The sequence below is a fragment of the Schistocerca gregaria genome, chromosome 2 (genome assembly GCF_023897955.1).
Source record: "Schistocerca gregaria isolate iqSchGreg1 chromosome 2, iqSchGreg1.2, whole genome shotgun sequence".
Classification (NCBI taxonomy): Eukaryota; Metazoa; Arthropoda; class Insecta; order Orthoptera; family Acrididae; genus Schistocerca; species Schistocerca gregaria.
The window spans coordinates 970,787,642-970,800,414 of record NC_064921.1 but is presented as its reverse complement, the minus strand read 5'-3'; the positions used below and the strand labels follow the sequence as shown (position 1 = coordinate 970,800,414).

The following is a 12,773-nucleotide window of genomic DNA, read 5'->3' as shown; positions in this document are numbered from 1 at the left end:
AACACTTCCTGCCGCAGCGCGCTGGCCCTGGAGGTCCGCTCACCACCGCTGCCGCAGGCAGACTACCAACTGAGCTACCAGAGGCTCTGTATGCTTTCTTATTCCTACTCATTGCTTTACGTCCGTCCCTGTCTGCCGTCTTCACACACTGCTACTCAGCGCGGCCATATAGACGTACAGGATATGCAATCATCGGCTGCAACTGCAAACATTGCCCAGATTAAGTTTTATAATGCTCGATGGTGTCGATTAGGTTAAAATATGCAAGTAGGAAGTGTCTGAAGTATGTCAGAGGACTGCTAAGTGTATTACGAGTCTTATCCTGCTGTCTGGTTCCATGGTGTAACGGTTAGCACTCTGGACTCTGAATCCAGCGATCCGAGTTCGAATCTCGGTGGAACCTTCGTTTAGTCTAAATTTTCTGTAATAAGAGTTTCTCGCTGAGGAAGTAGCAGCAATAGGCTCACGGCGTTAGTTTCTACGTTTGTGTAAAAAACGATGCGTCTATAAAACGGCCGAATATTGGTGCGACTTTGTGACCTATATAGAACATTAAACGAGTAATACCTGTAAGAGCAAGCAATTTTACGATAATTCGAAGAAATATCATTATCCCACGAAGGTTAAAAATCCCATGATTATCAACTAGCTATTACAAGCTGAGCAAATGAATTTCCTTTAAAATAGGTTTAAAACATAGGGAGGTTCTGACTCAGTGGGCATTCTCTGGAGCCTCTTTGCTGATGAGATTAGAAAAACAGTCCTCTGGGCCGGATTTGAACCAGCGACCTATGGATAACTGTGAATCCTCCACTACAGTCCACCGCTCTACCAACTGAGCTACCAGAGGCTCTGTATTCTTTCTTATTCCTACTCATTGCTTTACGTCCGTCCCTGTCTGCCGTCTTCACACACTGCTACTCAGCGCGGCCATATAGACGCACAGGAAATGCAATCATCGGCTGCAACTGCAAACATTGCCCAGATTAAGTTTTATAATGCTCGATGGTGTCGATTAGGTTAAAATATGCAAGTAGGAAGTGTCTGAAGTATGTCAGAGGACTGCTAAGTGTATTACGAGTCTTATCCTGCTGTCTGGTTCCATGGTGTAACGGTTAGCACTCTGGACTCTGAATCCAGCGATCCGAGTTCGAATCTTGGTGGAACCTTCGTTTAGTCTAAATTTTCTGTAATAAGAGTTTCTCGCTGAGGAAGTAGCAGCTATAGGCTCACGGTGTTAGTTTCTACGTTTGTGTAAAAAACGATGCGTCTATAAAACGGCCGAATATTGGTGCGACTTTGTGACCTATATAGAACATTAAACGAGTAATACCTGTAAGAGCAAGCAATTTTACGATAATTCGAAGAAATATCATTATCCCACGAAGGTTAAAAATCCCATGATTATCAACTAGCTATTACAAGCTGAGCAAATGAATTTCCTTTAAAATAGGTTTAAAACATAGGGAGGTTCTGACTCAGTGGGCATTCTCTGGAGCCTCTTTGCTGATGAGATTAGAAAAACAGTCCTCTGGGCCGGATTTGAACCAGCGACCTATGGATAACTGTGAATCCTCCACTACAGTCCACCGCTCTACCAACTGAGCTACCAGAGGCTCTGTATGCTTTCTTATTCCTACTCATTGCTTTACGTCCGTCCCTGTCTGCCGTCTTCACACACTGCTACTCAGCGCGGCCATATAGACGCACAGGAAATGCAATCATCGGCTGCAACTGCAAACATTGCCCAGATTAAGTTTTATAATGCTCGATGGTGTCGATTAGGTTAAAATATGCAAGTAGGAAGTGTCTGAAGTATGTCAGAGGACTGCTAAGTGTATTACGAGTCTTATCCTGCTGTCTGGTTCCATGGTGTAACGGTTAGCACTCTGGACTCTGAATCCAGCGATCCGAGTTCGAATCTCGGTGGAACCTTCGTTTAGTCTAAATTTTCTGTAATAAGAGTTTCTCGCTGAGGAAGTAGCAGCAATAGGCTCACGGCGTTAGTTTCTACGTTTGTGTAAAAAACGATGCGTCTATAAAACGGCCGAATATTGGTGCGACTTTGTGACCTATATAGAACATTAAACGAGTAATACCTGTAAGAGCAAGCAATTTTACGATAATTCGAAGACATATCATTATCCCACGAAGGTTAAAAATCCCATGATTATCAACTAGCTATTACAAGCTGAGCAAATGAATTTCCTTTAAAATAGGTTTAAAACATAGGGAGGTTCTGACTCAGTGGGCATTCTCTGGAGCCTCTTTGCTGATGAGATTAGAAAAACAGTCCTCTGGGCCGGATTTGAACCAGCGACCTATGGATAACTGTGAATCCTCCACTACAGTCCACCGCTCTACCAACTGAGCTACCAGAGGCTCTGTATGCTTTCTTATTCCTACTCATTGCTTTACGTCCGTCCCTGTCTGCCGTCTTCACACACTGCTACTCAGCGCGGCCATATAGACGTACAGGAAATGCAATCATCGGCTGCAACTGCAAACATTGCCCAGATTAAGTTTTATAATGCTCGATGGTGTCGATTAGGTTAAAATATGCAAGTAGGAAGTGTCTGAAGTATGTCAGAGGACTGCTAAGTGTATTACGAGTCTTATCCTGCTGTCTGGTTCCATGGTGTAACGGTTAGCACTCTGGACTCTGAATCCAGCGATCCGAGTTCGAATCTTGGTGGAACCTTCGTTTAGTCTAAATTTTCTGTAATAAGAGTTTCTCGCTGAGGAAGTAGCAGCAATAGGCTCACGGCGTTAGTTTCTACGTTTGTGTAAAAAACGATGCGTCTATAAAACGGCCGAATATTGGTGCGACTTTGTGACCTATATAGAACATTAAACGAGTAATACCTGTAAGAGCAAGCAATTTTACGATAATTCGAAGAAATATCATTATCCCACGAAGGTTAAAAATCCCATGATTATCAACTAGCTATTACAAGCTGAGCAAATGAATTTCCTTTAAAATAGGTTTAAAACATAGGGAGGTTCTGACTCAGTGGGCATTCTCTGGAGCCTCTTTGCTGATGAGATTAGAAAAACAGTCCTCTGGGCCGGATTTGAACCAGCGACCTATGGATAACTGTGAATCCTCCACTACAGTCCACCGCTCTACCAACTGAGCTACCAGAGGCTCTGTATGCTTTCTTATTCCTACTCATTGCTTTACGTCCGTCCCTGTCTGCCGTCTTCACACACTGCTACTCAGCGCGGCCATATAGACGCACAGGAAATGCAATCATCGGCTGCAACTGCAAACATTGCCCAGATTAAGTTTTATAATGCTCGATGGTGTCGATTAGGTTAAAATATGCAAGTAGGAAGTGTCTGAAGTATGTCAGAGGACTGCTAAGTGTATTACGAGTCTTATCCTGCTGTCTGGTTCCATGGTGTAACGGTTAGCACTCTGGACTCTGAATCCAGCGATCCGAGTTCGAATCTTGGTGGAACCTTCGTTTAGTCTAAATTTTCTGTAATAAGAGTTTCTCGCTGAGGAAGTAGCAGCAATAGGCTCACGGCGTTAGTTTCTACGTTTGTGTAAAAAACGATGCGTCTATAAAACGGCCGAATATTGGTGCGACTTTGTGACCTATATAGAACATTAAACGAGTAATACCTGTAAGAGCAAGCAATTTTACGATAATTCGAAGAAATATCATTATCCCACGAAGGTTAAAAATCCCATGATTATCAACTAGCTATTACAAGCTGAGCAAATGAATTTCCTTTAAAATAGGTTTAAAACATAGGGAGGTTCTGACTCAGTGGGCATTCTCTGGAGCCTCTTTGCTGATGAGATTAGAAAAACAGTCCTCTGGGCCGGATTTCAACCAGCGACCTATGGATAACTGTGAATCCTCCACTACAGTCCACCGCTCTACCAACTGAGCTACCAGAGGCTCTGTATGCTTTCTTATTCCTACTCATTGCTTTACGTCCGTCCCTGTCTGCCGTCTTCACACACTGCTACTCAGCGCGGCCATATAGACGCACAGGAAATGCAATCATCGGCTGCAACTGCAAACATTGCCCAGATTAAGTTTTATAATGCTCGATGGTGTCGATTAGGTTAAAATATGCAAGTAGGAAGTGTCTGAAGTATGTCAGAGGACTGCTAAGTGTATTACGAGTCTTATCCTGCTGTCTGGTTCCATGGTGTAACGGTTAGCACTCTGGACTCTGAATCCAGCGATCCGAGTTCGAATCTCGGTGGAACCTTCGTTTAGTCTAAATTTTCTGTAATAAGAGTTTCTCGCTGAGGAAGTAGCAGCAATAGGCTCACGGCGTTAGTTTCTACGTTTGTGTAAAAAACGATGCGTCTATAAAACGGCCGAATATTGGTGCGACTTTGTGACCTATATAGAACATTAAACGAGTAATACCTGTAAGAGCAAGCAATTTTACGATAATTCGAAGAAATATCATTATCCCACGAAGGTTAAAAATCCCATGATTATCAACTAGCTATTACAAGCTGAGCAAATGAATTTCCTTTAAAATAGGTTTAAAACATAGGGAGGTTCTGACTCAGTGGGCATTCTCTGGAGCCTATTTGCTGATGAGATTAGAAAAACAGTCCTCTGGGCCGGATTTGAACCAGCGACCTATGGATAACTGTGAATCCTCCACTACAGTCCACCGCTCTACCAACTGAGCTACCAGAGGCTCTGTATGCTTTCTTATTCCTACTCATTGCTTTACGTCCGTCCCTGTCTGCCGTCTTCTCACACTGCTACTCAGCGCGGCCATATAGACGTACAGGAAATGCAATCATCGGCTGCAACTGCAAACATTGCCCAGATTAAGTTTTATAATGCTCGATGGTGTCGATTAGGTTAAAATATGCAAGTAGGAAGTGTCTGAAGTATGTCAGAGGACTGCTAAGTGTATTACGAGTCTTATCCTGCTGTCTGGTTCCATGGTGTAACGGTTAGCACTCTGGACTCTGAATCCAGCGATCCGAGTTCGAATCTTGGTGGAACCTTCGTTTAGTCTAAATTTTCTGTAATAAGAGTTTCTCGCTGAGGAAGTAGCAGCAATAGGCTCACGGCGTTAGTTTCTACGTTTGTGTAAAAAACGATGCGTCTATAAAACGGCCGAATATTGGTGCGACTTTGTGACCTATATAGAACATTAAACGAGTAATACCTGTAAGAGCAAGCAATTTTACGATAATTCGAAGAAATATCATTATCCCACGAAGGTTAAAAATCCCATGATTATCAACTAGCTATTACAAGCTGAGCAAATGAATTTCCTTTAAAATAGGTTTAAAACATAGGGAGATTCTGACTCAGTGGGCATTCTCTGGAGCCTCTTTGCTGATGAGATTAGAAAAACAGTCCTCTGGGCCGGATTTGAACCAGCGACCTATGGATAACTGTGAATCCTCCACTACAGTCCACCGCTCTACCAACTGAGCTACCAGAGGCTCTGTATGCTTTCTTATTCCTACTCATTGCTTTACGTCCGTCCCTGTCTGCCGTCTTCACACACTGCTACTCAGCGCGGCCATATAGACGCACAGGAAATGCAATCATCGGCTGCAACTGCAAACATTGCCCAGATTAAGTTTTATAATGCTCGATGGTGTCGATTAGGTTAAAATATGCAAGTAGGAAGTGTCTGAAGTATGTCAGAGGACTGCTAAGTGTATTACGAGTCTTATCCTGCTGTCTGGTTCCATGGTGTAACGGTTAGCACTCTGGACTCTGAATCCAGCGATCCGAGTTCGAATCTCGGTGGAACCTTCGTTTAGTCTAAATTTTCTGTAATAAGAGTTTCTCGCTGAGGAAGTAGCAGCAATAGGCTCACGGCGTTAGTTTCTACGTTTGTGTAAAAAACGATGCGTCTATAAAACGGCCGAATATTGGTGCGACTTTGTGACCTATATAGAACATTAAACGAGTAATACCTGTAAGAGCAAGCAATTTTACGATAATTCGAAGAAATATCATTATCCCACGAAGGTTAAAAATCCCATGATTATCAACTAGCTATTACAAGCTGAGCAAATGAATTTCCTTTAAAATAGGTTTAAAACATAGGGAGGTTCTGACTCAGTGGGCATTCTCTGGAGCCTCTTTGCTGATGAGATTAGAAAAACAGTCCTCTGGGCCGGATTTGAACCAGCGACCTATGGATAACTGTGAATCCTCCACTACAGTCCACCGCTCTACCAACTGAGCTACCAGAGGCTCTGTATACTTTCTTATTCCTACTCATTGCTTTACGTCCGTCCCTGTCTGCCGTCTTCACACACTGCTACTCAGCGCGGCCATATAGACGCACAGGAAATGCAATCATCGGCTGCAACTGCAAACATTGCCCAGATTAAGTTTTATAATGCTCGATGGTGTCGATTAGGTTAAAATATGCAAGTAGGAAGTGTCTGAAGTATGTCAGAGGACTGCTAAGTGTATTACGAGTCTTATCCTGCTGTCTGGTTCCATGGTGTAACGGTTAGCACTCTGGACTCTGAATCCAGCGATTCGAGTTCGAATCTCGGTGGAACCTTCGTTTAGTCTAAATTTTCTGTAATAAGAGTTTCTCGCTGAGGAAGTAGCAGCAATAGGCTCACGGCGTTAGTTTCTACGTTTGTGTAAAAAACGATGCGTCTATAAAACGGCCGTATATTGGTGCGACTTTGTGACCTATATAGAACATTAAACGAGTAATACCTGTAAGAGCAAGCAATTTTACGATAATTCGAAGAAATATCATTATCCCACGAAGGTTAAAAATCCCATGATTATCAACTAGCTATTACAAGCTGAGCAAATGAATTTCCTTTAAAATAGGTTTAAAACATAGGGAGGTTCTGACTCAGTGGGCATTCTCTGGAGCCTCTTTGCTGATGAGATTAGAAAAACAGTCCTCTGGGCCGGATTTGAACCAGCGACCTATGGATAACTGTGAATCCTCCACTACAGTCCACCGCTCTACCAACTGAGCTACCAGAGGCTCTGTATGCTTTCTTATTCCTACTCATTGCTTTACGTCCGTCCCTGTCTGCCGTCTTCACACACTGCTACTCAGCGCGGCCATATAGACGCACAGGAAATGCAATCATCGGCTGCAACTGCAAACATTGCCCAGATTAAGTTTTATAATGCTCGATGGTGTCGATTAGGTTAAAATATGCAAGTAGGAAGTGTCTGAAGTATGTCAGAGGACTGCTAAGTGTATTACGAGTCTTATCCTGCTGTCTGGTTCCATGGTGTAACGGTTAGCACTCTGGACTCTGAATCCAGCGATCCGAGTTCGAATCTTGGTGGAACCTTCGTTTAGTCTAAATTTTCTGTAATAAGAGTTTCTCGCTGAGGAAGTAGCAGCAATAGGCTCACGGCGTTAGTTTCTACGTTTGTGTAAAAAACGATGCGTCTATAAAACGGCCGAATATTGGTGCGACTTTGTGACCTATATAGAACATTAAACGAGTAATACCTGTAAGAGCAAGCAATTTTACGATAATTCGAAGAAATATCATTATCCCACGAAGGTTAAAAATCCCATGATTATCAACTAGCTATTACAAGCTGAGCAAATGAATTTCCTTTAAAATAGGTTTAAAACATAGGGAGGTTCTGACTCAGTGGGCATTCTCTGGAGCCTCTTTGCTGATGAGATTAGAAAAACAGTCCTCTGGGCCGGATTTGAACCAGCGACCTATGGATAACTGTGAATCCTCCACTACAGTCCACCGCTCTACCAACTGAGCTACCAGAGGCTCTGTATGCTTTCTTATTCCTACTCATTGCTTTACGTCCGTCCCTGTCTGCCGTCTTCACACACTGCTACTCAGCGCGGCCATATAGACGCACAGGAAATGCAATCATCGGCTGCAACTGCAAACATTGCCCAGATTAAGTTTTATAATGCTCGATGGTGTCGATTAGGTTAAAATATGCAAGTAGGAAGTGTCTGAAGTATGTCAGAGGACTGCTAAGTGTATTACGAGTCTTATCCTGCTGTCTGGTTCCATGGTGTAACGGTTAGCACTCTGGACTCTGAATCCAGCGATCCGAGTTCGAATCTCGGTGGAACCTTCGTTTAGTCTAAATTTTCTGTAATAAGAGTTTCTCGCTGAGGAAGTAGCAGCAATAGGCTCACGGCGTTAGTTTCTACGTTTGTGTAAAAAACGATGCGTCTATAAAACGGCCGAATATTGGTGCGACTTTGTGACCTATATAGAACATTAAACGAGTAATACCTGTAAGAGCAAGCAATTTTACGATAATTCGAAGAAATATCATTATCCCACGAAGGTTAAAAATCCCATGATTATCAACTAGCTATTACAAGCTGAGCAAATGAATTTCTTTTAAAATAGGTTTAAAACATAGGGAGGTTCTGACTCAGTGGGCATTCTCTGGAGCCTCTTTGCTGATGAGATTAGAAAAACAGTCCTCTGGGCCGGATTTGAACCAGCGACCTATGGATAACTGTGAATCCTCCACTACAGTCCACCGCTATACCAACTGAGCTACCAGAGGCTCTGTATACTTTCTTATTCCTACTCATTGCTTTACGTCCGTCCCTGTCTGCCGTCTTCACACACTGCTACTCAGCGCGGCCATATAGACGCACAGGAAATGCAATCATCGGCTGCAACTGCAAACATTGCCCAGATTAAGTTTTATAATGCTCGATGGTGTCGATTAGGTTAAAATATGCAAGTAGGAAGTGTCTGAAGTATGTCAGAGGACTGCTAAGTGTATTACGAGTCTTATCCTGCTGTCTGGTTCCATGGTGTAACGGTTAGCACTCTGGACTCTGAATCCAGCGATCCGAGTTCGAATCTCGGTGGAACCTTCGTTTAGTCTAAATTTTCTGTAATAAGAGTTTCTCGCTGAGGAAGTAGCAGCAATAGGCTCACGGCGTTAGTTTCTACGTTTGTGTAAAAAACGATGCGTCTATAAAACGGCCGAATATTGGTGCGACTTTGTGACCTATATAGAACATTAAACGAGTAATACCTGTAAGAGCAAGCAATTTTACGATAATTCGAAGAAATATCATTATCCCACGAAGGTTAAAAATCCCATGATTATCAACTAGCTATTACAAGCTGAGCAAATGAATTTCCTTTAAAATAGGTTTAAAACATAGGGAGGTTCTGACTCAGTGGGCATTCTCTGGAGCCTCTTTGCTGATGAGATTAGAAAAACAGTCCTCTGGGCCGGATTTGAACCAGCGACCTATGGATAACTGTGAATCCTCCACTACAGTCCACCGCTCTGCCAACTGAGCTACCAGAGGCTCTGTATACTTTCTTATTCCTACTCATTGCTTTACGTCCGTCCCTGTCTGCCGTCTTCACACACTGCTACTCAGCGCGGCCATATAGACGCACAGGAAATGCAATCATCGGCTGCAACTGCAAACATTGCCCAGATTAAGTTTTATAATGCTCGATGGTGTCGATTAGGTTAAAATATGCAAGTAGGAAGTGTCTGAAGTATGTCAGAGGACTGCTAAGTGTATTACGAGTCTTATTCTGCTGTCTGGTTCCATGGTGTAACGGTTAGCACTCTGGACTCTGAATCCAGCGATCCGAGTTCGAATCTTGGTGGAACCTTCGTTTAGTCTAAATTTTCTGTAATAAGAGTTTCTCGCTGAGGAAGTAGCAGCAATAGGCTCACGGCGTTAGTTTCTACGTTTGTGTAAAAAACGATGCGTCTATAAAACGGCCGAATATTGGTGCGACTTTGTGACCTATATAGAACATTAAACGAGTAATACCTGTAAGAGCAAGCAATTTTACGATAATTCGAAGAAATATCATTATCCCACGAAGGTTAAAAATCCCATGATTATCAACTAGCTATTACAAGCTGAGCAAATGAATTTCCTTTAAAATAGGTTTAAAACATAGGGAGGTTCTGACTCAGTGGGCATTCTCTGGAGCCTCTTTGCTGATGAGATTAGAAAAACAGTCCTCTGGGCCGGATTTGAACCAGCGACCTATGGATAACTGTGAATCCTCCACTACAGTCCACCGCTCTACCAACTGAGCTACCAGAGGCTCTGTATGCTTTCTTATTCCTACTCATTGCTTTACGTCCGTCCCTGTCTGCCGTCTTCACACACTGCTACTCAGCGCGGCCATATAGACGCACAGGAAATGCAATCATCGGCTGCAACTGCAAACATTGCCCAGATTAAGTTTTATAATGCTCGATGGTGTCGATTAGGTTAAAATATGCAAGTAGGAAGTGTCTGAAGTATGTCAGAGGACTGCTAAGTGTATTACGAGTCTTATCCTGCTGTCTGGTTCCATGGTGTAACGGTTAGCACTCTGGACTCTGAATCCAGCGATCCGAGTTCGAATCTCGGTGGAACCTTCGTTTAGTCTAAATTTTCTGTAATAAGAGTTTCTCGCTGAGGAAGTAGCAGCAATAGGCTCACGGCGTTAGTTTCTACGTTTGTGTAAAAAACGATGCGTCTATAAAACGGCCGAATATTGGTGCGACTTTGTGACCTATATAGAACATTAAACGAGTAATACCTGTAAGAGCAAGCAATTTTACGATAATTCGAAGAAATATCATTATCCCACGAAGGTTAAAAATCCCATGATTATCAACTAGCTATTACAAGCTGAGCAAATGAATTTCCTTTAAAATAGGTTTAAAACATAGGGAGGTTCTGACTCAGTGGGCATTCTCTGGAGCCTCTTTGCTGATGAGATTAGAAAAACAGTCCTCTGGGCCGGATTTGAACCAGCGACCTATGGATAACTGTGAATCCTCCACTACAGTCCACCGCTCTACCAACTGAGCTACCAGAGGCTCTGTATGCTTTCTTATTCCTACTCATTGCTTTACGTCCGTCCCTGTCTGCCGTCTTCACACACTGCTACTCAGCGCGGCCATATAGACGCACAGGAAATGCAATCATCGGCTGCAACTGCAAACATTGCCCAGATTAAGTTTTATAATGCTCGATGGTGTCGATTAGGTTAAAATATGCAAGTAGGAAGTGTCTGAAGTATGTCAGAGGACTGCTAAGTGTATTACGAGTCTTATCCTGCTGTCTGGTTCCATGGTGTAACGGTTAGCACTCTGGACTCTGAATCCAGCGATCCGAGTTCGAATCTTGGTGGAACCTTCGTTTAGTCTAAATTTTCTGTAATAAGAGTTTCTCGCTGAGGAAGTAGCAGCAATAGGCTCACGGCGTTAGTTTCTACGTTTGTGTAAAAAACGATGCGTCTATAAAACGGCCGAATATTGGTGCGACTTTGTGACCTATATAGAACATTAAACGAGTAATACCTGTAAGAGCAAGCAATTTTACGATAATTCGAAGAAATATCATTATCCCACGAAGGTTAAAAATCCCATGATTATCAACTAGCTATTACAAGCTGAGCAAATGAATTTCCTTTAAAATAGGTTTAAAACATAGGGAGGTTCTGACTCAGTGGGCATTCTCTGGAGCCTCTTTGCTGATGAGATTAGAAAAACAGTCCTCTGGGCCGGATTTGAACCAGCGACCTATGGATAACTGTGAATCCTCCACTACAGTCCACCGCTCTACCAACTGAGCTACCAGAGGCTCTGTATGCTTTCTTATTCCTACTCATTGCTTTACGTCCGTCCCTGTCTGCCGTCTTCACACACTGCTACTCAGCGCGGCCATATAGACGCACAGGAAATGCAATCATCGGCTGCAACTGCAAACATTGCCCAGATTAAGTTTTATAATGCTCGATGGTGTCGATTAGGTTAAAATATGCAAGTAGGAAGTGTCTGAAGTATGTCAGAGGACTGCTAAGTGTATTACGAGTCTTATCCTGCTGTCTGGTTCCATGGTGTAACGGTTAGCACTCTGGACTCTGAATCCAGCGATCCGAGTTCGAATCTCGGTGGAACCTTCGTTTAGTCTAAATTTTCTGTAATAAGAGTTTCTCGCTGAGGAAGTAGCAGCAATAGGCTCACGGCGTTAGTTTCTACGTTTGTGTAAAAAACGATGCGTCTATAAAACGGCCGAATATTGGTGCGACTTTGTGACCTATATAGAACATTAAACGAGTAATACCTGTAAGAGCAAGCAATTTTACGATAATTCGAAGAAATATCATTATTACACGAAGGTTAAAAATCCCATGATTATCAACTAGCTATTACAAGCTGAGCAAATGAATTTCCTTTAAAATAGGTTTAAAACATAGGGAGGTTCTGACTCAGTGGGCATTCTCTGGAGCCTCTTTGCTGATGAGGTTAGAAAAACAGTCCTCTGGGCCGGATTTGAACCAGCGACCTATGGATAACTGTGAATCCTCCACTACAGTCCACCGCTCTACCAACTGAGCTACCAGAGGCTCTGTATGCTTTCTTATTCCTACTCATTGCTTTACGTCCGTCCCTGTCTGCCGTCTTCACACACTGCTACTCAGCGCGGCCATATAGACGCACAGGAAATGCAATCATCGGCTGCAACTGCAAACATTGCCCAGATTAAGTTTTATAATGCTCGATGGTGTCGATTAGGTTAAAATATGCAAGTAGGAAGTGTCTGAAGTATGTCAGAGGACTGCTAAGTGTATTACGAGTCTTATCCTGCTGTCTGGTTCCATGGTGTAACGGTTAGCACTCTGGACTCTGAATCCAGCGATCCGAGTTCGAATCTTGGTGGAACCTTCGTTTAGTCTAAATTTTCTGTAATAAGAGTTTCTCGCTGAGGAAGTAGCAGCAATAGGCTCACGGCGTTAGTTTCTACGTTTGTGTAAAAAACGATGCGTCTATAAAACGGCC

The 12,773-nt window shown here is 43.0% G+C and overlaps 33 non-coding genes across 33 annotated transcripts; 17 read left to right on the top strand and 16 right to left on the bottom strand.

The window, feature by feature from the left end:
- The first annotated feature begins 331 nt into the window (after positions 1 to 331).
- On the top strand, positions 332 to 403 carry Trnaq-cug (transfer RNA glutamine (anticodon CUG)). Its single transcript has one exon. It is a non-coding gene; the product is annotated as a tRNA-Gln (tRNA).
- A 358-nt stretch (positions 404 to 761) lies between these two features.
- Positions 762 to 850, bottom strand: Trnay-gua (transfer RNA tyrosine (anticodon GUA)). Its single transcript is given in 2 exon segments — positions 762 to 797; positions 814 to 850. It is a non-coding gene; the product is annotated as a tRNA-Tyr (tRNA).
- Positions 851 to 1,097: 247 nt separating this feature from the next.
- Trnaq-cug (transfer RNA glutamine (anticodon CUG)) lies at positions 1,098 to 1,169 on the top strand. The gene has a single exon. It is a non-coding gene; the product is annotated as a tRNA-Gln (tRNA).
- Positions 1,170 to 1,527: 358 nt separating this feature from the next.
- Positions 1,528 to 1,616, bottom strand: Trnay-gua (transfer RNA tyrosine (anticodon GUA)). Its single transcript is given in 2 exon segments — positions 1,528 to 1,563; positions 1,580 to 1,616. It is a non-coding gene; the product is annotated as a tRNA-Tyr (tRNA).
- Positions 1,617 to 1,863: 247 nt separating this feature from the next.
- Trnaq-cug (transfer RNA glutamine (anticodon CUG)) lies at positions 1,864 to 1,935 on the top strand. The gene has a single exon. It is a non-coding gene; the product is annotated as a tRNA-Gln (tRNA).
- A 358-nt stretch (positions 1,936 to 2,293) lies between these two features.
- Positions 2,294 to 2,382, bottom strand: Trnay-gua (transfer RNA tyrosine (anticodon GUA)). The gene is given in 2 exon segments: positions 2,294 to 2,329; positions 2,346 to 2,382. It is a non-coding gene; the product is annotated as a tRNA-Tyr (tRNA).
- Positions 2,383 to 2,629: 247 nt separating this feature from the next.
- Positions 2,630 to 2,701, top strand: Trnaq-cug (transfer RNA glutamine (anticodon CUG)). The gene has a single exon. It is a non-coding gene; the product is annotated as a tRNA-Gln (tRNA).
- A 358-nt stretch (positions 2,702 to 3,059) lies between these two features.
- Trnay-gua (transfer RNA tyrosine (anticodon GUA)) lies at positions 3,060 to 3,148 on the bottom strand. Its single transcript is given in 2 exon segments — positions 3,060 to 3,095; positions 3,112 to 3,148. It is a non-coding gene; the product is annotated as a tRNA-Tyr (tRNA).
- Positions 3,149 to 3,395: 247 nt separating this feature from the next.
- On the top strand, positions 3,396 to 3,467 carry Trnaq-cug (transfer RNA glutamine (anticodon CUG)). The gene has a single exon. It is a non-coding gene; the product is annotated as a tRNA-Gln (tRNA).
- A 358-nt stretch (positions 3,468 to 3,825) lies between these two features.
- Positions 3,826 to 3,914, bottom strand: Trnay-gua (transfer RNA tyrosine (anticodon GUA)). Its single transcript is given in 2 exon segments — positions 3,826 to 3,861; positions 3,878 to 3,914. It is a non-coding gene; the product is annotated as a tRNA-Tyr (tRNA).
- A 247-nt stretch (positions 3,915 to 4,161) lies between these two features.
- On the top strand, positions 4,162 to 4,233 carry Trnaq-cug (transfer RNA glutamine (anticodon CUG)). The gene has a single exon. It is a non-coding gene; the product is annotated as a tRNA-Gln (tRNA).
- A 358-nt stretch (positions 4,234 to 4,591) lies between these two features.
- Trnay-gua (transfer RNA tyrosine (anticodon GUA)) lies at positions 4,592 to 4,680 on the bottom strand. Its single transcript is given in 2 exon segments — positions 4,592 to 4,627; positions 4,644 to 4,680. It is a non-coding gene; the product is annotated as a tRNA-Tyr (tRNA).
- Positions 4,681 to 4,927: 247 nt separating this feature from the next.
- Trnaq-cug (transfer RNA glutamine (anticodon CUG)) lies at positions 4,928 to 4,999 on the top strand. The gene has a single exon. It is a non-coding gene; the product is annotated as a tRNA-Gln (tRNA).
- Positions 5,000 to 5,357: 358 nt separating this feature from the next.
- Trnay-gua (transfer RNA tyrosine (anticodon GUA)) lies at positions 5,358 to 5,446 on the bottom strand. The gene is given in 2 exon segments: positions 5,358 to 5,393; positions 5,410 to 5,446. It is a non-coding gene; the product is annotated as a tRNA-Tyr (tRNA).
- Positions 5,447 to 5,693: 247 nt separating this feature from the next.
- On the top strand, positions 5,694 to 5,765 carry Trnaq-cug (transfer RNA glutamine (anticodon CUG)). The gene has a single exon. It is a non-coding gene; the product is annotated as a tRNA-Gln (tRNA).
- A 358-nt stretch (positions 5,766 to 6,123) lies between these two features.
- Trnay-gua (transfer RNA tyrosine (anticodon GUA)) lies at positions 6,124 to 6,212 on the bottom strand. The gene is given in 2 exon segments: positions 6,124 to 6,159; positions 6,176 to 6,212. It is a non-coding gene; the product is annotated as a tRNA-Tyr (tRNA).
- Positions 6,213 to 6,459: 247 nt separating this feature from the next.
- Trnaq-cug (transfer RNA glutamine (anticodon CUG)) lies at positions 6,460 to 6,531 on the top strand. The gene has a single exon. It is a non-coding gene; the product is annotated as a tRNA-Gln (tRNA).
- A 358-nt stretch (positions 6,532 to 6,889) lies between these two features.
- Trnay-gua (transfer RNA tyrosine (anticodon GUA)) lies at positions 6,890 to 6,978 on the bottom strand. Its single transcript is given in 2 exon segments — positions 6,890 to 6,925; positions 6,942 to 6,978. It is a non-coding gene; the product is annotated as a tRNA-Tyr (tRNA).
- A 247-nt stretch (positions 6,979 to 7,225) lies between these two features.
- On the top strand, positions 7,226 to 7,297 carry Trnaq-cug (transfer RNA glutamine (anticodon CUG)). Its single transcript has one exon. It is a non-coding gene; the product is annotated as a tRNA-Gln (tRNA).
- A 358-nt stretch (positions 7,298 to 7,655) lies between these two features.
- On the bottom strand, positions 7,656 to 7,744 carry Trnay-gua (transfer RNA tyrosine (anticodon GUA)). Its single transcript is given in 2 exon segments — positions 7,656 to 7,691; positions 7,708 to 7,744. It is a non-coding gene; the product is annotated as a tRNA-Tyr (tRNA).
- Positions 7,745 to 7,991: 247 nt separating this feature from the next.
- Trnaq-cug (transfer RNA glutamine (anticodon CUG)) lies at positions 7,992 to 8,063 on the top strand. Its single transcript has one exon. It is a non-coding gene; the product is annotated as a tRNA-Gln (tRNA).
- A 358-nt stretch (positions 8,064 to 8,421) lies between these two features.
- Positions 8,422 to 8,510, bottom strand: Trnay-gua (transfer RNA tyrosine (anticodon GUA)). The gene is given in 2 exon segments: positions 8,422 to 8,457; positions 8,474 to 8,510. It is a non-coding gene; the product is annotated as a tRNA-Tyr (tRNA).
- Positions 8,511 to 8,757: 247 nt separating this feature from the next.
- Trnaq-cug (transfer RNA glutamine (anticodon CUG)) lies at positions 8,758 to 8,829 on the top strand. The gene has a single exon. It is a non-coding gene; the product is annotated as a tRNA-Gln (tRNA).
- Positions 8,830 to 9,187: 358 nt separating this feature from the next.
- Positions 9,188 to 9,276, bottom strand: Trnay-gua (transfer RNA tyrosine (anticodon GUA)). Its single transcript is given in 2 exon segments — positions 9,188 to 9,223; positions 9,240 to 9,276. It is a non-coding gene; the product is annotated as a tRNA-Tyr (tRNA).
- Positions 9,277 to 9,523: 247 nt separating this feature from the next.
- Trnaq-cug (transfer RNA glutamine (anticodon CUG)) lies at positions 9,524 to 9,595 on the top strand. The gene has a single exon. It is a non-coding gene; the product is annotated as a tRNA-Gln (tRNA).
- A 358-nt stretch (positions 9,596 to 9,953) lies between these two features.
- Trnay-gua (transfer RNA tyrosine (anticodon GUA)) lies at positions 9,954 to 10,042 on the bottom strand. The gene is given in 2 exon segments: positions 9,954 to 9,989; positions 10,006 to 10,042. It is a non-coding gene; the product is annotated as a tRNA-Tyr (tRNA).
- Positions 10,043 to 10,289: 247 nt separating this feature from the next.
- Trnaq-cug (transfer RNA glutamine (anticodon CUG)) lies at positions 10,290 to 10,361 on the top strand. The gene has a single exon. It is a non-coding gene; the product is annotated as a tRNA-Gln (tRNA).
- Positions 10,362 to 10,719: 358 nt separating this feature from the next.
- On the bottom strand, positions 10,720 to 10,808 carry Trnay-gua (transfer RNA tyrosine (anticodon GUA)). The gene is given in 2 exon segments: positions 10,720 to 10,755; positions 10,772 to 10,808. It is a non-coding gene; the product is annotated as a tRNA-Tyr (tRNA).
- Positions 10,809 to 11,055: 247 nt separating this feature from the next.
- Trnaq-cug (transfer RNA glutamine (anticodon CUG)) lies at positions 11,056 to 11,127 on the top strand. The gene has a single exon. It is a non-coding gene; the product is annotated as a tRNA-Gln (tRNA).
- Positions 11,128 to 11,485: 358 nt separating this feature from the next.
- On the bottom strand, positions 11,486 to 11,574 carry Trnay-gua (transfer RNA tyrosine (anticodon GUA)). The gene is given in 2 exon segments: positions 11,486 to 11,521; positions 11,538 to 11,574. It is a non-coding gene; the product is annotated as a tRNA-Tyr (tRNA).
- A 247-nt stretch (positions 11,575 to 11,821) lies between these two features.
- On the top strand, positions 11,822 to 11,893 carry Trnaq-cug (transfer RNA glutamine (anticodon CUG)). Its single transcript has one exon. It is a non-coding gene; the product is annotated as a tRNA-Gln (tRNA).
- Positions 11,894 to 12,251: 358 nt separating this feature from the next.
- Positions 12,252 to 12,340, bottom strand: Trnay-gua (transfer RNA tyrosine (anticodon GUA)). The gene is given in 2 exon segments: positions 12,252 to 12,287; positions 12,304 to 12,340. It is a non-coding gene; the product is annotated as a tRNA-Tyr (tRNA).
- A 247-nt stretch (positions 12,341 to 12,587) lies between these two features.
- Trnaq-cug (transfer RNA glutamine (anticodon CUG)) lies at positions 12,588 to 12,659 on the top strand. The gene has a single exon. It is a non-coding gene; the product is annotated as a tRNA-Gln (tRNA).
- The last annotated feature ends 114 nt before the right edge of the window (positions 12,660 to 12,773 follow it).